This window comes from Ipomoea nil, unplaced genomic scaffold (assembly GCF_001879475.1).
Source record: "Ipomoea nil cultivar Tokyo-kokei standard unplaced genomic scaffold, Asagao_1.1 scaffold2580, whole genome shotgun sequence".
Classification (NCBI taxonomy): domain Eukaryota; kingdom Viridiplantae; phylum Streptophyta; class Magnoliopsida; order Solanales; family Convolvulaceae; genus Ipomoea; species Ipomoea nil.
The window spans coordinates 444,927-453,646 of NW_017619008.1; the positions used below are offsets into that span (position 1 = coordinate 444,927).

The following is an 8,720-nucleotide window of genomic DNA, read 5'->3' on the forward strand; positions in this document are numbered from 1 at the left end:
GCGCCCCGCCACCGTGGGCCAACACGGGGGCACCGGTCATCAAGGAAGTTACGGCGCTCCCGGAAAGGTATTCGTTATGAGCCACACTCAAGCCAACCTCGGGAGCGAAGAGGTCCCGGAAGATGGAAACCCAGTCCCGGAAGACGAGGACCATGCGGATCCCACAGAAGAAAATCCAGAAAACGAATTCTGTCTGGGATAAACCGTCACACCCCTTGTAACCACCCCCTCTTTTTGTCATAAAGACCACTTATTTAGCTTAGCTATTTCGAAAGTATTATGAATAAAGATTTTGATCGAATTTCAATTCCACTACGGGGTAAAGCACAAGTTATGTCATCAACCCAACCCTTTCCCCACGAAAGGACGAAACAAGGAAAGGGACAAAAACCATACCATCAAGAATTGTCTAATGTCACCATTAGAAATTGAACCCTAAACCTCCTATTTACAAGTCTATGTCCCAACCACCAAGCCATGAGTGTTTCTTGAAACCACAAGGGAACACTCCCTTGATAAACCCCTCCAAATCCCTAAAACCCATAAAATCCCCAAATCATAAACCCTTCTCCTTCTTCCCCAAATCACCCAAACCCCCTCTTCCCCCTCTCTCTCACGCTCCTCCTAACCTTCACCGGCCGTCCACCGTAGAAGCGCCGCAACCACGCGACGCCGCCTAACCAAACGCCGTCGCCGGCCGACAAACGACCGCCAGCCCGCGACGCCGCACCACCACCCGAAACCGGCCACCCCACTCCACCCGGTAGACGCCCAGCTCCAGCCCGCTGCCACCACCATCCGGCATCACTCGAAGACTGCTGCTGCCCCACCTCGCCGGACCAGCATCGGAGCCAGCCGCCGCCGTCCCCTCCCTCGCGACAACACCACGCCGCCGCGCCACCGCCCCAGCCGGCCGCCTCCCGTCGCCCACGACGAACCCGGTAGCAACCCGCTGCCACGCAACACCAAAACGACACGGGGCTGCCGCCACCAGCACGCCGTCGCCTTCCCTCGCCAAATCAACGCCAGAAACGCTGCTCGCCGGCGTCTCCCGTGAAAACAAACGAAAAACCGCCACCGGAAACCCGCCAGAAAGCTCGCCGGAAAACCGCCATCACCGCCGTGCCGGAAAAAGGAGTCGCCGGGAAACGTCACCAACAAACGATCATCACCATGCCAAACAAAACCTCTCGGAATCCGCACCCCGGAATGGAGCAATGCCGATTACACCGTAATCGGAGGTAAAGCACTCGAACCCGACCAATTCTCTCCGGAATTGGTTGACATGCTTAGACATCAAGGGCTCTTAGACACTTACCTTGCCATCAAAGGGGATACATACCCCGACTTGGTAAAAGAATTCTACCAACACCTTGTAGCCACCAAACGAGGTGACAAAGTAGAAATTACCACCAAGGTCCGTGGCAAGGAAATTGTGCTTTCCGAGGGCCGGTTGGCCAAGCTCTTGAAATTGACCACCACGGGTGTGTCTGACTATGACCGAAAGGGGTGGATTGATACCCAAACTACGGGATACAAGGACTATCTTGGGTACTTACTCGGGAAAGAGGACAGGTTCACCTCGGCCACTCGACCAAACCGAAAGTGGCTATCGGCAGAGCAAAAGATATTGGTTATGATTGTAACCGATAGCCTCTTGCCCACCAATAACAAGAGCAAGGATGTGGGGAGCTTGGAGTGCACCTTTGCGTATCTCCTAAAACATAAAATCAAGTTCAACCTGCCGGCACTCATACTAAAACACATAGAGTTCTGCAAGACAAACCACCGGCTTAGCCTACCCTACGGGATGATCCTAAGTTGGATCATGGAGAAAAAGGGGGTAGACCTAAGCCATACCGAGGTCAAAACCGCCAACGGCATGGTTTTCAATGCCCAAAACCTCCGCCGCAACGACATCTACTACACCGAGGGAGGACACTATCTCACCCTCGAAGAAATTTGCCAAAAACCCGAGGAGGAACGTAGGGAATTGGTCGATCGATTGGACATCTCCAACAAAAAGCTCAAGCGAGCCATGCAAGATTGCGGAGGTACGGAGGGAAATGAGGGACAAGAGGAGGAAGACGGGCCTAACCCGTCAGTGCACCCACAGCCAGGAGGGAACCCGAGGGGACAAAACGAGGGTTCGGTCAACGAACGCATACTCGCTCAGCTCGACCGGCAGAATCGAATCATGGAAGAAGGGTTCTCATCCTTGATTCGCACCACACGCGCACTCGATCAAAGGGTAGCAGCGATCGAGGCCGCCTTGGGCACTCGCGGTGCATCCAGTTCCAGCGCAGGAAACCGAGGTACAACCGAAAAATTCTCTATCACAACACCATCAAAAGTTCAGCCTACCCCAAGCCAAGACAAACGTAAGGCCGCAACCCTAATCAGGAGGCCGAGCTACGAGGTGTCTAGGGGTGAAAGGATGGACTATAACACCGGGCTTCGGGGATGAAGCCCCTTGTAAGGGGGGGAGAGTGTAACACCCCGTGTTACGGCCCCTAAAACCATTTAATTAATTAATCAATAGCCCAAGAGAAAGAATAAATCATAATGATTAATTAGGGAAAAAGGCCCACCATAGTCCATGGGCCCTCATATATAAATCCAACCCCTAAACCCAATCCTTAGTTCCAAAAGGAATAGAATTAGCGAGCCTATAATATTAGTTCCTAATTAGGACTCCTATATATATAAATAGGGGACTTAGGAGGCACCTAGAACTTCCCACAAAAATAACGCCCCACCACCCCAAAAGAGCTCCAAGAATCCCCTTAGGAGAAACCAAGAAAGCAAGGAAACTTAAAGAAAGATCCTTCATAGCCAAGGAATTAATTAAGGCTAAGAGGTAACCCATGTCTCAACAAAACCTATTTTCATAGCTATGATTCCCCCTTAAGGTTTCCCCCATATTATTGTGTATTGGCGAGATATGATGATTATTATTGATGTTTGATGTGATGATCCCATGAGGGATCTTGATAATCTTGATATTGGGAGATTCTTGATAATTATGGTGTTCTTGGTAATTATATGGAGTTCTTGATGATTATGTGTCGTTCTTGATAATTGTGTGATGCTCTTGATGTTTATGTGTTATTCTTACCGAATCTTGCAATTAGAAGACGAACCGTATTCTTGTTGATATAAAAGTGATTAGAACCCTAGGTTGTATCGTATGATCTTATTCTTGGATTATCGGGTGGGGAAATCGCATGTTTGGGTGTTGATTATATTTAGAAAAGCATGATAGGTTATGTGCCGTTCGTTTCTTGTATTTGATTCGTTAATTGTCTACGTGTTGTCATTAATTGCGTTGTAAAGTGTCCAAGCATGGTTTCGGGTTCCACAACGGTTCCCAGGGCGTAAAGTGATGAAAAGAGTCAGTGGGGGGTAGGGGACCCGCCACCTACCCATGGCCGTAAAACACCGCCCGGCAGCGGGTGGCCGGCGGGCGGGCAGCTGCCCGCCTGCGACCCGCTGCCCGGAACAGTAGAATCCGGCGGGTGGCCCCCACCCACCGGCTACCCGCTGGAAATTCATCCCACCCGGGATCCCGGCTTCCCCGTTTGATGTTCCCCGTTCCCCGTGGTGTCCCAACGGACTCCGTTTATCGTGCCTATGTCTAGTTTGATGTTTCGGGTACCGTTCGTAGGTTTATGAGTCTATTATATTGCATGCTAGTTGAATTGGTATTCCGTTGACCTAGGTGGAAGAAGTATGAACCCCTTAGGACTATTCTTAGTAAGTGATGGATCACGCATAGGTTTTGTTATACGTTTTCTCCCCCTTCCTAATGTGTAATGTGGGTTGCATGTGCTTGCTATGTGTTATGTGTGTGTTACCCCAATTCGGTTGCGATCGGATTGGTTATCCTGAGCTGCGGTTCAAAAGCTGGCTGCGGTCAGATTGATACACTTGGGCTGCGGTCCACCGTTTGGTTGCGATCAAACGTTTCTATACGAGCTGCGGTTCGTCCTTTTTCCTGGCTGCGGTCAGATGACATTCTCTTGGGCTGCGGTCCACTGTTTGGTTGCGATCAAACACTATGATGAGCTGCGGTTCATCGGTCGGTTGCAATCGACCCCTCCGTGTTGCGATACGGGGCAGGGTGTTGCGGGGCCGTGTCAGAGCTATATGCGCTGACCCTCATGTATGGGCATGCGATTGGTCCTGTGGCGCCAACAAAGTGTGTTATGTGTTGTGACCTGGACGAGTTGTGATTACGAGCGTCTTGGGGGATGTGACTATGGGATTTATATTGGGGATTGTTCATGTTGGGTTATGATCATTGTTTATGCTTTGCCTTATCTGCCTTATCTGTTGTAAACTGCATATGCTCGTTATAACTGTGCTTGTGTCTGGCCTTATCTGTCGAGTCATTCCCGGTTTTAAAGCTAGTGTTCGTAGGATATATCTTCATGCTCAAAATGGTTTTCGTATATCTATATATATCTCTATATGTATTGTATTTCAACGCGTTGGAGTGGGTTACCAGCATCTCTCGCTGAACAGATATATTTGGCTTTCAGGCACAGAGGACTAGAGCACTGGAGCGCGCTAGAACTGGAGCGTAGAAGTAGAGTAGTTTCCCTTTCGGCCTGCGTGCCATATTATGCATTGTGTTTCAATGGATATTAGTTAGACAGCCTGTGCACCTGGGTTCTCTAGCCCAGGTGTGGCATAGCACCCTGTACACTTATGATATACTTTGGGATGTAATGAGATATTACCTTTATTATATAAGCTTAAAATGTCTTGAAAATCTGGGGTGTTGCACTATTGATGGCACACATATTCCAGCAATGGCAACTGGGCGTGATGTAAGCAGTTATCGTAATCGTCATGGAATAATTTCACAAAATGTATTGGCTGCTTGTAACTTTGATTTAGAATTTATATATGTTCTTAGCGGGTGGGAGGGTTCAGCACATGATTCAAAAGTGCTAAGTGACAGTTTATCAAGGAGGAATGCCCTTAAAGTGCCACAGGGTCAGTTTAGTCGATTGTGGATTTCCAAACCGACAACAGTTTTTAGCTCCATATCGAGGTGTACAGTATCATCTCCAAGATTTTTTCGGGAAAGGTCGTGACCCTGAAAATGATGTTGAGTTATTCAATCTACGACATTCTCCTTTGAGGAATGTAATTGAGAGGATATTCGGTATATTCAAATCGAGATTTACGATCTTCAAGTCAGCACCTCCATTCCCTTATAAGACTCAAGCAGAACTTGTACTAACTTGTGCAGGCCTTCATAATTTTCTTCGCAAGGAGCGTCGTAGTGATGAGTTTCCTGTTGATCTAAATAATGATAAATCTCTTTCACCTTTACCGACAAATGATGTAGATAATTTTGAACAACTATTTGAAATTCAAGAGCAACAATGAGAGCATGCCAATGAATGGAGGGCTAAAATAGCTTTGGATATGTAGAGAGATACCCAACAAGGTGAAATCAATTCCAATCAAAGATAATTGTACTAACTCAAGATGAATATTTTAATTTGTAATTTTTCATTTTAGAGATTTTAATAATTATATTACTCAACATTAGTTGTTTCATTAGTTTAAGAAATATTTGTATTGGTTATATTTAGTGAAAATTGATTATATTTTCTTTATGTATAATATATTCTATTTTTGTGGCAATCAATATTTTTTTTATTCTTTTTTTTTTTTTTTTTTTTTTTTTTTTGCAATACATTAGTTTATTTATGGTTTATAAAAACATATTTTTTAAGAAAATTATAAATAGTGTATTAATAAAAGTTATGAAATGTTTGTAAGGGTGAATTCAATTTAGAGTTTTAATGACTTTTATAGACTTTTTAATATGAAAAAGTTTTTAAAAGTCTATAAATGTTTGTCCTATGGATTTTTAAAGAGCCTTACAAAGTTGATGAAAGTTTAAAAGATTCTATGAAAGTCTACAAAATCTCTACAAAAGTCATTTAAACTCCCTCACTTTAAAAGTCTTTGAAACTCTTTAAAAGTCTTGATTGAATACACCCCCCTAAGCAAACGATTTGAAAAACATACATACCAAAATAATAAAGCAAATAAAGTGTGTTTTAATTTACCTTTTTGTTCACGAGCACATCCAAAACCTCATCGCATGAAAACAATCTACTTCATTTTTCAGACACCGTAAGAGATTCATGGCAAACAATTTCTCTTCCCATATCTCATACTAAATGTATATGATAATCTATTTCCCCTAGCAAGCACCTATCAATTAAAGTTGTAATTCTACTTTGAACATAGGAATCACAAGCACTCAACGTCATCACAATCTCTTCTTTGTGGAAATATCCACCCTAAAAAAAAAACAAGCAATATGAAGGAAGATTCTTTGAGTATCAATGTCAAGTGCATCATAACTAATTTTGAGAATATTCAAAATATCTTCATGAGGAATCCTTCTTAACTTCTCAAAGTCAGCTATCCAGTATTGAATTGATGATCTTGACCGAAAATGTGAACCTAGAACAATAAGTGCCAAAGGAAGTCCACGAGCATAACTTACTATCACGTTTGATAGTTCTGCAAAAGCCTCCAAAGGACTTGGGTCCTTAAAAGCATGCCAACACAAGAGTTGCAAAGATTCCTTATAACTTAACACCGGAACATTATACTTTTCACACTTCCGAGGCCATTCAACAAATTAACATTTCTAGTTGTAATGAGAATTGTACTACCTGAACCAAACCAATCTCGCTCTCCAACTAATGCCTCTAATTGACTCTCATGTGTTTGGTAAATTAACAGTAATGAATACCTGGAATGGATATTTGCGATGTGTTGTTGCTTCGGGACAGGAAACCGGCAGCGTTCTGTGTCGTGTTTGGCAACACTATCTTAAAGATATTTAACGACCAGGGTATCGTTATATCTTCGACTGACAGCACAGAAACAAATAAATAGATGAATCTTAGAACTTGGGGACTAGAAAGTTTTGTGTTGGAGTGGAAATCATATTCGGCCATTAGGCAGTGTAAATGCATTGCTTATATACTACTGCCTAGCTTTCTTACAACCTTGCCAAAATAATAGCTAATTTGTGGCAGCAAGAAAGTAGGCAACGCGAGGAAGCACTGCTAACAATACATATTATTCAGACAACTGCTAACAACACATATTATTCAGACAGCTAACAACACATATTATTTAGACAATTTCTTGAGATGATCCACTAAAATAGGGATCAAGATAACAATGTCCGAACAAAACTTTCCACACCACACCTCGCGTGCCAAGCCGAGCGGGCGGTGCACGTGGGGTTTTCCCCTTATTCCCTCTCCATAACACTTCAAGCCTTCTTTAGGGAGTTCAAGAATATAAGGGAGTGAAAAGAAAGCTAGCCAAGCAATGTGGGATACTCATTTTAAGCAAATGACTATCAAACGATTTTCCACTTGAAGCTTGCCTTTGGATGTTTCCCAACATCATGTTCTATATCATCAACAACAATGAGAACCTTTTTAATCAAAGTCTTAATTTGATCAAACTAATTCCTTCATCAACATGGTTAACTTCAAATCTCGTTGTTTTGAGGGTTTTACAAAGAAGCTGCTCTTGCAAACATTTTAAGCCTACACTCTTTCCCTTTTAACATTCTGATCTGACATCAAGAAAGCAACTACCTTCAAATGTTTCATAAATTTGGTTAAATATGGCTTTTGCTAAGGTTGTTTTTCCTACCCCGCCCATGCCATAAATCCCTATCATACAAACATCACCATTTGATTTACTTTGTAATAAAGAAAGTATTTCGCTAATCCGAGTATGAATTCCAACAGGATATTTTGCAACATCAAAAAATGTACGGTTTGCCACTTGTAGAACCTTCTCTATAATTTTGTCAATACATTTTGATTCATGCCTGCAAATTTTTGTTGAGTAAATTACTGACAGGTGAATTGTATCATATAATTAAGTAGAATAATGGAAGAAGACAACGAAAGTAGTTAATAATTTTGTTTTTTAAATAAAAGGGAGAAATCAAGATACCCGTCAACATCGTTATGTAAATCCCAACCAGAAAAATTTGCAGCCTTAATCAGAGATGTTTTCCATTGACTAACTTTTTTGGTCCCAAGGCTTCACCAAACCCACCGGTTTGTTTTCGCACTTCAGAAGGATCAACATCATAGAATACAGGGAGAACCACCTGATTTGCCTTTTCTTTACATTCTACTATCTTCACAAGCTCCTCAAGATACCACCGGGAGGAGGCATAGTTTTTGGAGAACACAATAATGGAAATCTTTGATTCTTGAATAGCTCTAATGAGGTCAATGGAGATGTCTTCTCCTTTACGGAGCTTCTTCTGCAACTCTGAAAGTGTGAACTCAGGCTCGGCACAACGCAGCAAAGAGGTGATCTGTAAAATTCTTTCGTGTGTCTTCACCTCTAAATCTCAAAAAGACATCATAGTGCCAACAGCGTGGAAGTGAAGATGAGGGAAGGAGCAGTTGATTAGTTTCAGAAGTGGATTCCATAATATGATGGTGGTGGAAACACAGCTGCGGGTAAAGATACAAGCTAAGGAAGGTTGGAAGGATGGAGGCATTTATATATACATCCTCTGATCTGTAAGAAATGGAAATTGGGATGAATTTTCTTGCATCCATCTTTAATAAAACAATAATCTACTCCGTAATTGGTATGAATTATTTAGTAGAGTTTTGTGGGTGTTAGAGTAG

General features: G+C 43.0%; 1 pseudogene; it reads left to right on the top strand.

Moving 5' to 3' along the window:
* Positions 1-4,817: 4,817 nt before the first annotated feature.
* On the top strand, positions 4,818-5,490 carry LOC109154020 (annotated as a pseudogene).
* The last annotated feature ends 3,230 nt before the right edge of the window (positions 5,491-8,720 follow it).